Source organism: Carlito syrichta, unplaced genomic scaffold (assembly GCF_000164805.1).
Source record: "Carlito syrichta isolate Samal-C Ts95f unplaced genomic scaffold, Tarsius_syrichta-2.0.1 Scaffold307118, whole genome shotgun sequence".
NCBI classification, from domain to species: Eukaryota; Metazoa; Chordata; class Mammalia; order Primates; family Tarsiidae; genus Carlito; species Carlito syrichta.
The window spans coordinates 714383-733670 of record NW_007251214.1 but is presented as its reverse complement, the minus strand read 5'-3'; the positions used below and the strand labels follow the sequence as shown (position 1 = coordinate 733670).

The 19288-nt window shown below is 32.8% G+C and overlaps 1 pseudogene; it reads right to left on the bottom strand.

Annotated features, from left to right (window-relative positions):
* Positions 1-18198: 18198 nt before the first annotated feature.
* LOC110596187 lies at positions 18199-18557 on the bottom strand (annotated as a pseudogene).
* Between the last annotated feature and the right edge of the window lie 731 nt (positions 18558-19288).

Here is a 19288-nt window from a genome sequence, read left to right as displayed (position 1 = left end):
AGCAGACCAAGTAAACCTCAATAGAGAAACAGAAAAATTTGAACTGAATATCTTGGCATGACAAAGATGTGTACAAAAATGGTCCCAAATGAGCTCTTGCATCACAACAATGTACCAGGTCACACAGTCCTGTCTGTGAGGAAGTTTTTAGCCAGTAAACAAATAACTGTATTGAAGCACCCTCAATACTCACCTGATCTGACCACCAGTGACTTTTTTTCTTAACCCAAAGATACAGAAAATATTAAAAAGAAGACATTTTGACGACATTCAGGACATCAAAAGTAATACGACGACAGCTCTGATGTCCATTCCAGAAAACGATTTCCAAAATTGCTTTGATGGGTGGATTAGGGTACTGGCATTGGTCCATAACTTCACTAGGAGAGTACTTCAATGGTGACCCTAGTTATACTCAGCAATGAAGTATGTAACACTTTTTCTAGGATGAGTTCATGAACTTGATTGTCATATCTCATAAGAAAATTGTGTGCAGATGAGGTTTGTGCTTCTAATGAGCCCTGTCTCTTTCAGGTAGTGGACAGGGTACTCAATGGTGATTGTGTGCCCCTTATCCCCTCTCCATACCTTCTCCCATTTGACATTGCTGTATTGTCAACAAACCATTTCCATTTCCTTCTAGACTCATGGCTAAAGCTATGTTTGTTCCATTTCAGTGAGGTTGGGATCACATGACTAAATTGTGTCCATAAAATGTCCTGCTTGCTTTTCCCACCCAGTCATCTCTTTAAGATGAACAGGAGGCATCAGAAGATGGTAGGAGCCTATTGTCACTGCCTGGTGATGAATCATTCAAGAAGGAATTAGCAATACACAAACTTTCATTGTATTAGGCCACTCAAATTTCTGGGGTTTTGTTTTTGTTGTTACAGCATTTAGCATTACTAATATAGACACATTTTAGCAACAATATTTATAATAAAAATTAAAATCTTATAAAGAAAAAATAGAATATTCTCATTTTTAAAGTATCACATTTTAGCTATTTTAACTTATTACATAGAGGCTCAAAATTTTGCTATTTCTTTTTTTTTTTTGCAAAGACATCGATAGTCATAATTTCTTACAGTTTATTATTTAAAGCATAAGAAAAATTTTGATTTCCTTTTCAGTGTAGAGATCAGGAGGGCTATTCATTTGGCAAACACTGATTTTCATCAGGGTCTATTTCCCTCACAATTCAAAGAACATAAAACAACATGTTGGTTTTAGAGAAGTGAATATAGGTGACTATCTAGAAATAATGAATGATAACTTCTGGAGGAGTGTCATAGGTAACATGATGTCTTTAAATTAATAACTGATTATAGCATCTATATCCTTTTCCATAAAAACTACTGTTCCATACTACTTGACCTTAATTGGTATAATTGATAGCAGAGCTTGTCATGTTATTTTAATCATGTCAGTCCAGTCTGACAAAAGAAAATAAAATAGCTGTTGTGAGTTGCTAATTATTAGAAGGGAGACAGAAAGGTAAAAAAACAAACAAAAAAAAACCCCTTTTTTTGTGTTTTGTTTTGTTTTTAACCTGAAACGTTTGGATTTCTAGATCATAACTTGCAACTTATTGATGGGTTTAAAGAGTTTGTGCTGCTCTCTTAAAAAATAATGTAAGCTGGTTGATGTTAAGTTAACATAACTAAAAAACATGAAAAAAGTAGCTAGTTGCAGTTTAGATATATAAACAAATAATCCAAAAAGAAGGGAACATTTGAATATGTTCTAAATATTACTGCAACCCCTGATAAATAAGACTTCTATGACAGACACGCTATTTAGCATTAATTACTTCAATATTTAATGTTTAGTTTGAAGTAAAGATTGAGAATTATCTTAGTTATTAATGTAATTACTTCATTTTTCACTAATTCGAATGGGTTCTTCAGTGTGAGTGCATGGGAGTAGGTAAAGGTATTGGTGTTGAAAAGAAAATAGAAATCGCTAGTTTGATATTATTTTCATAATAACACCCTGAGATAATAGTGAATCTCCCAAGCCCCTTTCCTACCAAATGTTGCTTAATTATTATGCGATAATGAACTGGTAATTCCAAGAAAACATTGTACATTTCACCTTTACCACTATTATTTTTAGGAATTTTCTTTTTTTTTTCCTATTCTTTTGAATCATAGGAATGAAAAATTAATTTCAACAGTAGGAACTCAGGGTTCTAACTTTATTTAGATATCTTATCTTCCCGTTGAGAAATTCTGATGTCTGGAGCATTTCTTATTTATTGTGTTTTTACTCTCTAGATCGAATTTTTAACCATTGAGTCATTACGGCATATTTGTAGTTCAGTGCATAAGAGGCTTGATAATCCATAACACAGTATTATCTCCCTTTTCTTCTTGAACTCTCCTGCTTTAGCACCTGGCAACAAAATCTCCTACCATGTAATATTAATTCCACCACTGTAGAAAGACACCCTGACAGAAATATCTCAGGACATAGAAGAGTGCCTGACTTATGGCACTTCAGAATTTTTTTGTTAAAGTTATACAGTCCAACTGAATCTTAGACATCTATGAAAGCTATGTTACATAGCTAACCATTAGCAAGGCAAATCACTACAGGACTGGATATTTTCTTTGAGTCGCCTTTCTCATCCCTTCCTGGCTTGTCTCTAATTCAGTTATTATATATTTCTATCTATATCTTCCCATCTTACTCTCTTTTTCTTTTATCATGATTCACACTCACTAAAGCCACATTTTTTCCCCAAATCCCTGCTTTTATCACGTTTTCTATTCCAGAACTTTGCTTCCAAATGTATTATCTTCCTGTCTAGCACTACATGCCTCATCAATTGCACTTGTTTTTGGCTGCATGCAAATATACACAGTGCTTGACTATTCTGAACAATAAAACACAAAGAAGAGCACAAAGTATATCACTGTACTCTATACACATGCTCCCAGACAATGTTTTTCTCCTTTCTGCAACTGCACAAAATTGTGAAAATTGTAAAGCAATAGGAAATAGTTAGTAAAGTTTTATTATCCCTTGTTTGTAATCAACCACATGTTGGGGAAAAAATGCTTAATAGTTTTACTTTCTCAGTTGTCTAAAGTGTATGACTCTTATCACTCATTCCAATAGGAGAAAATTATTTTGTTTCCTATTTCATGGATAACAATATTTGTTTATAAAAACTCCCTCAATTTATCTCCCAAGGTTGCAAATTTACCTACAATTGCTCGCATCATTTTCTCCTCCTCCTCTACTACTATAGAAGCTATAAGTGTATTTCCTAAGGCTTAATGTAAAATTCCCATTGTATTCAAGTCTTTATCTCCTTCTGCTCTACCAAGTCATCCTGGGCAGAATTTTAATAAATACATATTTGTTCTGTACGTAAAACAAAACAAAATAAGCAAAAAGTAAAACTTTTCCCAGTTGCTTCCTATCTTCCACCACTACAGCCAAACCACATGGGGTTTCTATCTTGGAATTTTTCCCCAGATGCTTTTCCAGTACTGATCTTTTTTTTTTCAGCACTGTTCTTTATAGGAGATTTTTTTCCCTCCTTTCTTATGCATTTCACCACTTATATTTACTACAATTTGTTTACTTTATATCACCAGTAATTAGAGTAGTACCTAGACTCAATACACAGTTTTTGAATGAAATAATTTATATCTGGATGTAGGAATAGACAAGACTAACCAGAAAATGCTGAAAGAGGCACAAATAGGACTTTATAGTATGTCTCAATAGATAGAATGAGCAATCCTACCTCCTTTTTGTTGACATTGAACACGCTTCATCTCATTTTCCTTCACTAGATACATTTTCAAGAGTAATATATATTCACTGTTGTCACCTCCCACTTACCTTGAATTTTTTATTTCATCTCGGATTTTGGTTTCCTACTACTTTTCTTCTACATTTAGGGTTCTTCTTTCTAGTCTTTTGTAGACGTTCTTTCTGCCTCTCTTATCAAGATGGTGTTATTCATGATTTATTACAGATCTTACTCTTTCCTCTCTCAACATTTCCTTGTTAATCTTATCTATTCATCTGTTCTGACAGGCAATCACTAGAGTAAGCAAGAAATGATGATATTGTATTTTTCTCTAAATGCACAACACTTAGTCCACTCAGTCCAACTTTTGGTACATACTAACCACTCAACAAAAAATTATTAAAATAATAAACTTGAAGGTGAATTTATTTATTTCTATTTCTCTACACTTTTATGCAACCTGGAAATTATTACCTATGAGCACATATTCTTTTTATAATCATAACACATAGATAATATTTTAAGTACATATATGTCACAACTTCCTGTAAGGCTTGGGACTAAATATGCTTTTTGCTTTTTCTGTTGGAATGTGGTTGAAGAAACAGAAAATTGATAGAATATTCTGACTTTTGTTAGTAAATTTCTACCTGAAAATGTCTCTTCCATATGTTAGTAAATAAATATGAATTTAGCAATACAGAGAGTTATGTTTCTGCTGTAAGTTAGGTCCATGGGAGCAAATAGTTTCTAGTATGTTATTCACTTCACTTTCTCTTTCTGGTTGTCAGTAATTTTTAACATTCCTTCCATATTCAATTTAATTTTTAGATGATAATGTACCTTGACATTCATGAGCTTGATATTCATGGCTCAAGTAATAAAATTGCATAATATTTAATATAATTTTTTTTTCTAATTTACAGCTTAAATGGTTTTTTATTAAACAAATTATACAATGGTATAAAAGGCATTTGCTATTGGACAATAATGCCAAATTATATTGTCTGTATTGAGCTGTAATTAGATATAGGAGTACATATTACCTGTGTGTGCAAACTCAGATATATTGTTCAAATATTTAGTATTATGTTTTTATTCCCATTTACCTCAGCAATAATTACTGTGTCAGAAAATCAAATGAAAAGAGAGACTAGAAATATGCAAAGACTCTGTAATGAAAATCAATATTTAATAAACTTCACATTTCAAGAAAAGAATGAATGAAAGATGAAATGTTCCCTTTGCCGTATATTTAACTCAAACTTATCAATTTCAGACTTGAATTTCAATTTGCTGAGCAAACTTTCTCTATTTGGACATGTTTTCTTCTCTTCTGGCTCAGTTTCATCTCCACTGATGCCTAAAGGATTTGTGTGAGTTGGCTCACATTTATAAAGCACCCAGTGTGAAATGGCATTTTATTCCCTGTGTGCTCCATTTTTTTCTATTCTTTTTCTTTTCTGTTAGTTAGAAATTGACAGGAGTTTCACACTGAGATGCAAGTCATCAAGGATACCTATCATAGGAAAAAAAACACACAATTTTTTTTATTTTAAAAAGCAAATTATAATAGAAGCTGATTGTCTGCTCCTAGTCATCAAAACATGGCAGTAAGATTTTTTTTTAAATTCAGAAAACTAGACCGGAACTTAACATAAAATAATAAAATTGAGAATGCTATACAAATCACTTAACCAAAAATTGATCAAACCCCATCTATCTCCTATCTATCTATCTATCTATCTATCTATCTATCTAATCTATCTATAGCCTACCATACCACACACACACACACACACACACACACACACACAGTATTTTAAATGAGGAGGAAAGAAGAAAAGACAGAGAAAAGTGGTTCTTTTATGTCAAGAACAGATTTGAAGTGATTGTTTTATCCAAGAAGTAATAGCACTACTGAAAAACATCAACTTACACAGTCAACTTGTCAACATTCTGTCACTGAAAAGCAAAAGCTTGCATTTTAGTTTTATATATATATATATAATCTGCCATGTAGCCAAAGTAGCCCTCCTCCTCCTCCTCTCTTCCCACTCGGAATTTTTGTGAAAACACAATTTCACTAGCATTTCATGGATTGAATATAAAATAAAGTTACACTGTGTAGAACTAGTAAATCAAGTCAAGTGAAAGCTTTTACTATTTCCGTTAATAATACTGGGATCTCTGCAAAATCCTGAAGTAAATTAGTTTTTGAGGTCCTGCTAGGCAAAAGTTGGAAATTTTAGCCAAATATATATTTAGTATGCCGAAGAACTCATTCTGCCACCGTGTCCAACACAGAGCACAGCTATGTTTTGCTTTCATGTGAAAATAACAATAATTTATTAGCTAAAAATGTTGTATTACTTTAAAACATATGTTTAGTCTTAACAACATATAACTAAATGTATTCTTCAGATCAATAAAAATAATTGACATTGAAAATAACACTAGTCTTTATTTGTTAACTTATTTTATGAATTTAATTTAATTTAATGTCAATAATTACACCATGATCACTAACCACAACTGAAAGCGAGCTCCCTTTTTTCCAAAATCCATATAGAATGTACCTGACCCACTTATTCCTTCATGAATGATCCAAAATAACACTTCATTTCAACACTCTTAAGTATCTACAATATTCCAGGTAGACACTAACTCCTGAGAGAAAAAAAGTTATGTTAGATATGATGCCAGAGTAGAAATATATACTTCTACTCTAGCATCATATCCATATATATATATATATATATATATATATATATATATATTTATTTATTTAAGTCTAAGAAAGGATATCTAAGAATAATCAAATCAATTCAAAACAGTGGGTTACTTGCTCTAAATTAATTGCTGTGTTCCCTTGGGACCTATAGAAGAGACTCCCAAGTTTAATCTAGTGAGGATAGAAAGGAATAATAAGAGAGATTAGTTCTTCTTAATACTTCTCAGTCCTTCACATTTTATCAAATGGGAGTGCAATATGTTAGTCCTTGTTAACTGAATCCCAGGGGTTCATTAAAAATGAAAATCCGTGAAATGAGACCAACTCAAAATGTTGTTGAGTAAAATAGATAAAGTTAAGCTGGACTATGTGTCTAAGGGAGTTATGTAAGTACTATGTGTCTAAAGGAGTTATGTAAGTACTTTTATAGATAAAAATCATTTATCATAGGCCCATTTACTTTTTAGCAGCACTGTTTTCAAGACTTGAAAGTTTTCTGACTTTTACTCTTAGGTAGATTAAATGATTTCCTTGTTTGCATTATCAATTTGCTTAGAAAATGATTTTTATTTTTTAGAGTGAGTGTAGAAAGTAAATTCCAGTCCAGCATCCAGTAATTACTATGTGTTACAAATTAATATTACCCTCAAATACATTTTACTCCATGAGTGATATGTTTCTTAGTATGTAATTTTTTCTGATTTTACATTTGTGTGCTCTCTCACCAAATGTATGACACAGTATTTGGGTGAACATTTCTTCGAATTTCTTTTTAAAGACAAAATATACTCTAGTTTTATTTGCCTTCTTCATATTGATGGATGGTATATCATACCTCTAGATGACTGTACAATCCTGTTATAAAGTGCTTTCAATGAGACATATTTTAAAAATATATATTTACTTACATCTTAACATAATTTCTCTCATTTTAAGATTTTTTAAATCAAGATTTATCCTACATTGCTATGTGCATAGATGCAATTTTCCAGACAAAATGTACAATCAAGGTTTATATATATTTTATGATTAATAGAATCCTAAAATTGGTAGAATACACTACTCATAAGAATGGTTACCTATAGATGAAAAGTAAATATCAAATCCTGAAACTTCCTAAAAAGAAAACTATTTATGCTGTGCATTGCTACAATATTTCATCAATCTATTTTAATGAGTTATAAAATTCTAGGATGAATCTATTTTATAATAAATCTGTTTCAAATCTCAATCCCAATTAGCATTTATATTCAGTAATGGAAATTATTCTCTTCCAAAATCAGTGTTTTGCTTCAATGTGCAAGCACAGCTGGCTTAAAACTTTCTGTTAACAGAAACAGGCTTAGTTATGAAGATTTTCTAACGTGTTTCAAATAAATCTAAACTTCGACACATCTGATTAAATAAAAACAGTTGAAAGAGAAAAACGGTACAGGGGAATTATAAATAAAACAGGAGAATTAGATTGCCTCTATTGTTCAAGAATCTATAATTTGCAGAGAATTGCCAAGGAGACAAAGCCAACAGGTGCAGTGTTTTGTTTGTGTGTTTTTGCAATTTGTCTCTATCTATCTATCTATCTATCTATCTATCTATCTATCTATCTATCTATCTATCTATCTACCTATCTATCTATCTATCTATCTACATGTATTTTCTGCCTTAAGAAGATTAAGAAATCTGAGATTCCAATCAACCAGTGATTTCAACAGTTGACACAGTTTTGCTAGGTCTGTTTGTCTTTAGGGGTGGTGATTTGAGGAAAGAAAGCTAAGGGGCCAAGATTCCACCAAACAATAAGTTTTACCTTGAGGAAAGTAATTTAGAGCTTAACTGTTCCCTCATACTTTGTGAAGATGTGAGATTTCGTAAGAGCTCATAGACCAAAGATTTCACCATTTTTCTCACCTTGGATTTTTTATATTAATTTTAATTCTTTTTTCTTACATTTTCCCCAGTATTCTCAATATAACTTGTTAGCACTTTAATCTCCTTTGATAGAACTGACTTTAGTTATATTGCACTAATAAAAATGAAAGCAAGGTAATTTAGAATTTCATTTAGTCTTATATATCCCTTTAAGGTAAATGTTCTAAGTTGTTATTATTTATTAATTATGATTATTTTCTTCCCCCTTCAGCCTTCAAAATATACTGAATTATCAAATTAAAATATAAAACCCAGAATCCAATAGAACAACTTAGATGAATTTATAAACTTTTAAATCTTTAAAGGAGATCATTAGCTGCCTTATCCCCATAGGGATCAATAAAATCACAATCTGATGATAGAACTGCATTTGAAGATTGTGTTAATATAGCTTCCTACTTTGATTCAGATCTTTATATACCTGGGATTTAAAACTAAAACTTTTTAAGATAAACTCTGGAGAATAACTACAGGAAGATTTTTTTTTTTTAAGATGGAAAACTACTATATTCCACCGTTAAAAAAAATAGAATTCAGCCGGGCTCGTGGCTCAGCCTGTAATCCCGTGCCTTTGGGAGGCTGAGGTGAGTGAATTTCCTGAAACTGCGGGTTCGAGACCCACCTGGGCAACTTGGTGAGCCCTCATCGCTACCATAAAATCAAAATCAGCTGGGCGTGATAGCGCACGCCTGTGTTTCCAGCTACTTGGAAGACTGAGACGGAAGGATCGCGGAGCCCAGCAGGTCGAGGCTGCGGTGGCCGGGAGCGGCCACTGCACTCCAGTCTGGGCGACAGAGTGAGACTCCAACTCAAAAAAAAAAAAAAAAAAGAATTCGTGTCTCTGACCTCATCAAGCGATGTAACCTTAGATAAATCTCTGTAGCCTTCAGTTTCTGCATACAGTATATTGAGGCTACTCCATTATTACCTTCTGCATACAAAACCATAAAAATGTATTGTGTTGAAATTATGATGTTGCTCAATAATATAAGTTAATTAGTACTTTTTACATTTGCTAGAATACATTAGTTATCAAAGGATTAAATTCCTAAGAATGTGATAATTCTCACATTCTTGTATTGTTAAAACGAGTGACATTCTCTTCATCTCTCTCTGTCACTGCATATCTCTATCATATTTATTTTTATCTACCAGAATAGAAAGTAGACATTGCAAATAAAGCTTGGAATTGATAATAGGTACATGTCTCACAAATACATGAAATAAGGAAGTTCTATTTCTTCATAGAATTTTGGTATTGTTAGTTTAAAATTTTCATTTCTCCTTGATGTCAAATTTCCATTAGTTTGAAATGAAAGAGGAAGTGACTTTGCTAGAACTATAACTAATAATCAAAAATTTTGAGGCTATATTATATCAGTTTAAAATACAGAAATTATTTTCAGCTTTCAAAAATAATTTTTGGCGGCAGATAGATTTTCTTGAGGCATAGTTGTATAAATTCACTCTTTAAACTGATTTTTTTAGTCATGTTTTGCTGATTTCATGACACAAGTTGTTATGGGTTTTTTATGGTTTTATGAAAACCTGAAAAAGCAATTATTTAAATACTCTACATTAAATATGATTGTTTCTAAAGTTGTTAGAACAAGAGTATGAAAAATATAGACAGCAAAGCACAAATTTTATACTTATTCTAACCATCAAATATTTTCTGCATCATCAAAAATCCTAAAATATTTAGGAAGAAATGACTAAAATTTTAATCATATCACCATTTCTACCTATTCATAATGGGAAATAAATCAAATATCATATTGTCTTTGCTAAAGGATGAAACTTCCCAAAAACCTGTTTAAATACTAACTCCTTGAAGCAGCCAAGATGACATTATCTGAAAAGTCTGATTAAATACAGTTAAGATGAGGTCACTAATATGGGTTTTAATCCAATAAGACAGTATCTTTATGAAGAGAAGAGACACAGATGGGCAAAGCAAGAATGACATGTCACAATGGAGGCAGATATTCTAGTGCTGAGGTTGCAAGCTAAGTGATGCTACCAACTGCCAGCAAAAACCATCAGCAGCTGGGAGACAGACAAGAAAGGATTCTCCTCTACAGGTTTCAGAAGGAGTACAATCCTGACATCACCTTGATTTTTGACTTCTTGCCTCTAGAACTGTGAGCAAAAAACTTTTTTTTTTTTAAAGTCACTTGGTTTGTGGTACTTTGTTATGGCAGCATATATATATATATGTGTGTGTATGTATATATAAAGTTAGTTTTTACTACAAATTCTGTAATTTTACTTCTATTTCAAATTCAACTCGGTTCAAAAAGTGTATATATTGATGTTCAACACTTCAGGTGAATGTTATGCAATGAAATGCTATTATGTTTTGACTGACTATATTTAAAGGAAGAAAGTCTATGTTATTTTAACAACATCTTTCAATATTGTATATGACAATTAAAATTAATATCTCTTAAAATAATATGTACTAGGAGGGGCAATAAATCCCAGAATTATCTTTTTGGAGAGTAGGGCCCTTGTAGTACACTCAGAATTTGTTTCTCCAGATCATACGATCAACCAAAGTTTTTATCTGGAGGTTTTGAGAAGGTTGTGTCATGATTTGAGTAAAAATCTCCTGAGCTGTGGGAAACAGGTAACTGGTTCTTCCACCAAGACATCGCACCCACTCACACCGCCTGAATGTTAGCAGTTTTTGACCAAAAACAGTATGACTCTGTACCCCACCCTCCCTATTCACCTGATTTCTCCTGAGTGATTGTATGAAAAAGTCCTCATAGAAAAATGTTTTGCCTATGTGGAAGAGGTGAAAAAAAAAATGGCAGAAGCACAAAAAGGCATCAAAACTGATGAGTTCATAAACTGGAGCAGTGGAAAAAGCATCGTGACAGGTGTGTTGCATCAAACAGAGAGTACTTTGAAGGTGACTGAAGTTTCAACATGTGAGAATAAGACAGCCCTCAGAATGGTAAAAAAAAAAATATATTTGCCAACTGTGTATCTGACAAAGGCCTAACATCTAGGATCTACAAGGAATTCAAACGTGCTGAAATTAAAAAAAAGCAAACAGCCCCGTTAAAAAGTGGGCAAAAAACATGAATAGACACTTCTCAAAAGAAGATATATAGGTAGTCAACAGACACATGAAAAAGTTCTCAGCCTCACTAATCATCAGAGAAATGCAAATCAAACCACATTGAGATACCAACTAACCCCAGTAAGAACGGCCATCATTAATAAAACAAACAACAACAGAGTCTGTTGAGGTTGTGGAGAAAAAGGAACACTTCTGCACTGCTGGTGGTAATGAAAATTAGTGCCACCTCTTTGGAAGACTGTTGGGAGCCAGCCTTGGAGGCCCGCCTGATTGACAAAGTCCAGGTGCGCTGAGGACCCCCCCACCGGCCGCAAAGCGAGTCCGGGCAGCTGAGGCCCTTCTGTCTTCCGTCTTTGCTGTTGATACAGCTGAAGAAATTTTGTGCAGTCGTGGAAGAAAAAGATGGCATGTTTATGCAAAGAATCACAGCTAACCTGGAGATGTCATGGTTCATTTTTCCATTTTCCCACTATGCCGCTTGGCCTTTTCTAACATATGCAAGGGTTAAACTCTGAAGCACATCAAGAATGCTTTCTATCACTTGGTTATAAGTTACTAGATATTACTTAAGTAATAAATGATATAAGTATATTCACTCCTTATTTGATTTAGGATTATGCAGCTTAGTGTTTAGACATAAGGTTCTTTAGAAGCACAAGTTTATAGTAAGTTTATTATGAGCTCATTATAAGTTCTAACACTTATCTAAGAGTTATGTAGGTGATTTATAACACTGTTTTCACTAACTTAGGATAAAGATTATCTTAAAGATTTTTACTTAATTCAATAGTTAAAACTCTAAGTTAACATTTATAAAGTGGGTTTTCACTGAACTCATAATATACTAATCAGACACTTTTATGACAACTTAGCTAAAGACAGAAAGCAACCTTGGGGGCCTGGGAAACATTACTAAAAGTTTCTTTTGAGTTTTCTTTAGAAACAAGCACTGCAGGATAAGAGAAAAGTAATGAAGACATCTGGACAAGAAAGGCGATTACAGAACTCTGAAGGCCATAAAGCCCCAGAAAGAAGACTATTGCCAAACTTTCTGGAGACTGTTCAAGGACTATAATTTGCGACTTTGGACTAAAACTATCATCTTTGGCCTTATGAATAAGACTCATTATCTGAATGTTTACAGGGTTCTTGGCTTGTTTATTGCTAAGACCACTAGATGGTAGTAACTTGTAGAGGATATGTACGTGAAGGAATTTTCTTTGTTTTGCCCCTTTACAAATGGTATAAAAGCTTTCCCTTAGCTAACATTAAATTGTCATCTGTTCAAGAAGTAGGTGTCCGAGTATAATGTTTTCATCTTTCACCTATCCGTCTCTCCTTCAGGAAATCTCATGACCCTTGTGGGGCGGGACCCCCGCAGAAGACAGTGTGGTAATTTCAGAAGGAACTAGAAATTGGCCTTCCATATGACCCAGCAGCCCCCCCTATTGGGAATATACCCAGAGAAACTCAAATCATTCGACAAAAAAGATACCTGCACATGCATGTTTATTGTAGCACTATTCACAAGAGTAAAAAAATGGAACCAATCTTACTGCCCATCAAAACTGAACTGGATAAAAAAAAATGTGGTATATGCAATGGATTGTTATGCAGCCATAAAGAAGGACAAACAAACAGACTTCACAGCAACTTGGATGGATTTACAGTCTATCATGCTCAGTGATCTATCACAGAAACAAAGAACAGAGTACCATGTGTTCTCATTCATAAGCAGACCTTGAACAATTATCATAATACTATAAGAAAGGGATTGGCAGTAGTGAGAAACTGCCAGAGGAGGTGAGTAGGATTGGCAGTTGAGGGAAACTGCTAGGGGAAGGAGTGGCACACCTCATCAACAAAGCTACCTGCATAATGAACTTTTGTATACCTAACCCTGGATTGTATCCCACATCTTAAAAAAGAAAGAACATAAAAAAGAATGAATACACATTTTTTAAATAAATAAATTCCAGGATATTTTGAGTGCCCCCTTGTACAGCCATTCTTTACTATCCATTGAGAGTAGTTTCAAGACCCTGCATGAATATCAAAATCTGCAAGTGTTCAACTCCCTTATATAAAATGGGTTACTATTTGCATATAACCTATGTACATCCTCCTATATACTTTAAATCATCACTAGATTACTTATAATACATAATACAATTTAAGTTATATGTGAATAGCTCTTATACTATATTTTTTAATTTTTATTTTTATTGTGGTATTGTTAATTTTATTGTTGTCATTTTTTTTCCTGGAATATTTTTGATCTGCAATTGCTTGAATCTGGGGATGCATTATCTGTGAATACACAGTCCGCTATACCTATTTTAGTATAAAATTATTTACATGTAGCCTTCATGAACTGTTAAAATAAATTACTTTAATTCCAGAGGCACCTTTCCATATAATGCATTACATTTTTAATGTGAGCCTCGCCATTACCAGGGAAGGAGGAAAGAGATACACATTGTAGGTACTAGTTGTAGGTACAACTAGTATTCATTAGGTAGGAAAGTCTAATTAAGACTAGTATGCCTAAAACTTGTGTACTTTATTTTATACAATTTTTATTTTAAAATAAATTGTTAACAAATGACAATTTACAAATTACATAAATGCTATGATATATAGGGAGAAGTGTAGTAATCTCTACAAATATTTTCTGAAATACATAAAATAGATTATTGAAATGTAGATAGAAGGATAAATGATAAAGCAAGAATAGTAAAATGTAATAAAATATTAATGTTATGCATATGTTAATATATAGATAAGGTTACAGTAATATTTTTCTACTTTCCAGAATATTTGAATATTTTCACAACAAAATGTTGAATATTTTTATAATAAAAACTTACACATATATATGCACAAATAGTTTCCAGAGTGTTTCTTCAAGTCACAATAAAAACATTACATCTATGTTCAAAATTCTTCAAACTCATTGTTTCCAGAGCCACTCATCATAATTATTTAACACATAGATATTCTTTGAACTCAAAACAGGTAACTACCACTTAAGATACAGATTTGTTACTAAAGGGTTCTAATAAATGTATTTATTACAAGAAGTGTGTGTTACATATTGTGGAATACAATGTTTTAGATTGACATGGTCTCATATTGATCATGAAAAGTTATATCTTTATATTATTATAGCAAATTATAGTTAATAACCAGGAGCATTGGTGTGAGCTGCAGAAGGTAAATGATTTATTTCTTCATTGCTATATTGCTTATAATCATATTGTAATTTTATTTAAGGAACTCGATATCAGATAATGGATCTTTAATAAATGTGGATGGAAAGGTGAGAGAAATGCATTCCATTAAAGTGATAATAAGAACCATCAACATCTAGTCATGAGCTAGACCTAGTCAAAAGTTTCTACTGGTGTGGTGACTCACATCTGTATTCGTAGCAATTTGGGAGGCCATGGTGGGAACATCCCTTAGGTCCAAAAGTTAGAGACCAGCTTGAACAACATAGCGGGGTCTCGAAAGAAAGAAAGAAAGAAAGAAAGAAAGAAAGAAAGAAAGAAAGAAAGAAAGAAAGAAAGAAAGAAAGAAAGAAAGAAAGAAAGAAAGAAAGAAAGAAAGGAAGGAAGGAAGGAAGGAAGGAAGGAAGAAAGGAAGAAAGGAAGAAAGAAAGAAAGAAAGAAAGAAACGAAGAAAGGAAGGAAGGAAGGAAGAAAGAAAGAAAGAAAGAAAGAAAGAAAGAAAGAAAGAAAGAAAGAAACGAAGAAAGGAAGGAAGGAAGGAAGGAAGGAAGGAAGGAAGGAAGGAAGGAAGGAAGAAAGAAGGAAGGAAGAAAGAAAGAAAGGAAGAAAGAAAGAAAGGAAGAAAGAAGAAAGAAAGAAAAGAAAAGAAAAAGTTAAAACAAAAAGACTAAACAAACATTTTCTAAGGATTTCACCAAGATGTAAATGGGATGAGGAAATATCTATTGCTCAGCAGCTGTTTTCCAGCAATAATTTTATATTAAAAAAAGAAAGTGCAAAATTTTCTTTGTAAAATTAGATATCTTGCTCATTTTAAGAGACATTTTAAAGTCAATATTTTCAGCTACTTGTTTGGGTGTCATTTTTTAAATGTTTAACACCTAAATAAGTATTTGAAAAAACAAGTTATGTTTGTTAACATACACATGCACACACATACAGAGATACATGATGTATATAGAATATCTTTAAACAATTTTTCTACTGGAATATATTATTTTTAAAAAGGTATGCTACTTTTATTGATTATTTTATGTATTCAAAAATAATTTCTGGATGCCTACTTTTTTCTCAGGCATATATTAGAGAAAACAATATAAATAAAACACCAACCTTATCCTTGCTATGTTGAAAGTTTTTATATCAGTTTCTCAAGCATAGATTTCTGAAAACTTAGAACTTACACAAAACTCATAATGCTTATGACCAATAGCAAATCTAAGTTTTAATTAACTTAAAAGAGATCTGGAGGAAAGAAAATAAAAGAAAAAAATTTCCTTTTACAAAGGAAAAACAAAATAAGGATTTAGGCATTTATTTGAGTATTGTGGTTTTAAGAAAAACTTGCTTGTTTATGTGGCCAAGTAATAATAGCTAGTGATTTTAGTAAATTGATTATTTTTTAAAAAATGGCAAAATATAACAAAACAGAGAAGAAATGTTAACACAGCAAAAGTCATTTTTTCCCTCTTGCCTCAATCAAATACAGGCGTTTTCAGCAGATAATGACATCATTTTTTCTTTTTTACTAATGCTTAGTATGAACCTACCAATGTGGAGATTATCTCTTTTGATGTTCATGAAAACTTTTTCATATTAGATTGTTGTCTCTATTTTTTAGGTTTTTAAAATTTTTTTAGATGAGAAAATATATAGAAAGCAACTGAGAGGAGATTCACCTCTCCAAGGTAGGAGAGAGGAGACCAAAGCTTACAAAACATGATGGTGGTCATAGCCCAAAGAGTACATGGCCACACCAGAGTTTAGTAAAGCAATGATCCGATTTTTTTTTTTTTTTTTAAAGAACACTGTAGGAGAAAGGGAATTGTTTGAAGACACCAGCGAAAGTTTGAATTGATTATTTGTAGCCAGAGAGCTATTATTTACTAGGAGACTCCTTAGTGTCAACATGTAATTTAACAATAAAAAGTGAAGTCAAGTCTTAATATCCATTCTGTTTCCATAATAGCTATAAGGTCTTATTCCATCAAAAAGTTCTTAATTAGCTGCTAACATAGTATCCAGACAACTATCACTTTATCTCAATTTTCTAATCTTTAAACGACTTGCTGATTCAAAACAAAATCAAATACATATTTTGACCTTTATTTCTAAATCCCTTAATGGTGTGGATTTTCTAATGCATACAGAATTGAGCAACAATCTGGTTCCAAGCAAGTATACTCAGCTCACTACTACCCAGTAACTCAATCTCCAAATATACAAGCCTTAACTTATTTTGTGTTGCTACAACAGAATACCACAGAGTGGATAATTTATTACGAAGAAAAAAATACCATTCTGGATGTTGTGAAGTCCAATGTCAAGGTGCAGGCATCTAACTAGGGACTTCTTACTCCATGGCAGAGGACGAGGATGTGAGAGAGGATGCAATAGAGTGAAAAGTGGGGCGTCAAATACATTCTTTTGTCAGGAATCCACTCCTATGAAAAGTAACCCACTCCAAGATTAGTGGTATTAGTACTTTCAGAAGGCTAAAGTCCTCCTGATCGAATCACTTTCTAAGGCTTCCACCTCTCCACACTGTTGCACTGGAGATTAAGTTTCCAACACATGAATTTTAAGTTTTCAACACATGTTTACATATTCAAAACATAGCACAAAATTAATAATAAAAACAACAACAACTGGGTTTTCTGAAACAGCGACCACAATGATCAAAATTTCCTCTGAAACAATAAAACATAGGCACAAACATTTTAAGAAATGGCTTTGTTGCTTACCTTGTTTCTTTGATGATTTCATTATTCTTTGGTAAATTGTCCAGATTCCAACAGATGTGATCTCAGAAGAGTCCAAAATTTTAAAAAAATAATAATTTATATTTGTCATGCTTTCCTTTGTACAGTGTAAACCAAAAGCTAATATAAAAACAGAGATATGTAATCCTCCAAGCAAAAGGCATTTGTAGGAAAATAGGAGGAAGAAGTGGGAAAAGACAGGAAAATAACTAAAAGAGGAAGGAAAAGACTCCATTAGAAAAATAAGTATAAGAGGAAAAGAGTAGAAAGAGGAAAATAAAACATTATGCAGTACAGAAACCAGTAAGCTAAGTACAAAAAGAGACAGGAGTTCAAACACTAAGTCAGGATCTAAAACTCAGGTTTTTATTCTGAGGTCAGAGGAATAATGCAAATGAGTAAACTGGGCTTGCTTTGAGAAGAGCGTGCTTGATCTTTTTTTTTTTTTCTAATATTTATTTCCTCACATTTAATAGCAAAATACACAAAAATAAATATTTTTTTTCTTTAAAGTGAAATGCAGTGAGTAAGGGAAATGTCATTCTCAGCCACTGAAGAAACAGTGAATGGTGTGGCAAATCGCATTTATGCTTGCCTTGGAAGAAATCAGGGAGCAGGCCCCATTCAACTTTGCCCAATACTGATAGTAGTTCTGATTTTTTAAAAACATAACCTCAAGATTTTATTCTCTTTATAATTAAACAAAATATGACACAGAGCTGGATCATTTGGCCCTTTCTTCTCTTATCTCCTGCCAATTCAAAATGCTTGCATTTTTTAATAGCCAGCATTCTCAGAGATCGGCAGTTGGGCTCAACGCACTCAACCCTCAGCACAATATTCTTTGTAGTTTTAGCCTTTTTCCAGATAATCGGCTTAGTCTGCCCACCACAGTCACTTTGCTTCCTGTCATAATACTGCTTTCCCTGGGCATACAGAGAATCCTTGCCCTTCTTGTACTGTGTCACTTAGTGGGGTTGGTGCTTACTACTCTTCTTAAAGAAGTCTGGCGGGTTTTAGGAGTGTTCACCATGTTTGTGAAAGCACTATCAGTACAGAAAAGTAACAGGGCTTCTGAGTTTTAAAGAGATGATGAGATCCAAATTTTAAGAGAAATTTGAAATATTGACAACTCGTTCAGCATCAGATTGTATACTTACTATTGAAAGGTAAGGAGGAGGGGAGAAAATCGTATTTCTCATTTTACCACTGGCTATTTTCAAGTTCTGATGGGTCCTGCTGCTTAGTATGCTTTTCTCCAGATGACTTTCCTGTCTGTGAGACTGACACATAGTTCTTCATCAGATACAGTCATGTGTCACTTAACAATGGCGATACATTCTGTTCAATGTGTTGTTTGGTGATTTTGTCATTGCATGACACCATAGGTTGTATTACATGCAAATTTAGATGATATAGTTTACTATACACCTGGACTGCCCAGTGTAACCTATTGCTCCTAGACTATAAGCTTGTACCACATATTACTGTACTAAACACTGTAGGCCATTGTGACATGATGATACATAATTTGTGTATCTCAACATATCTAAACACACAAAAGGTACAGTAACAATATGATATTACAATCTTATAGTTCATCGTTTTATGTGTTATTCTTCATTGACTGAAATGTCATTATGTGCCACATAACTGTATTTGACTTTTAAAAGGGTTTTAGTATTTTGCTTTGAAGTATACTCATTTTATTTTATTTTAAATGAGAGTTACACAGTGTTTAAATCTGGCATATTTGTTATCTGT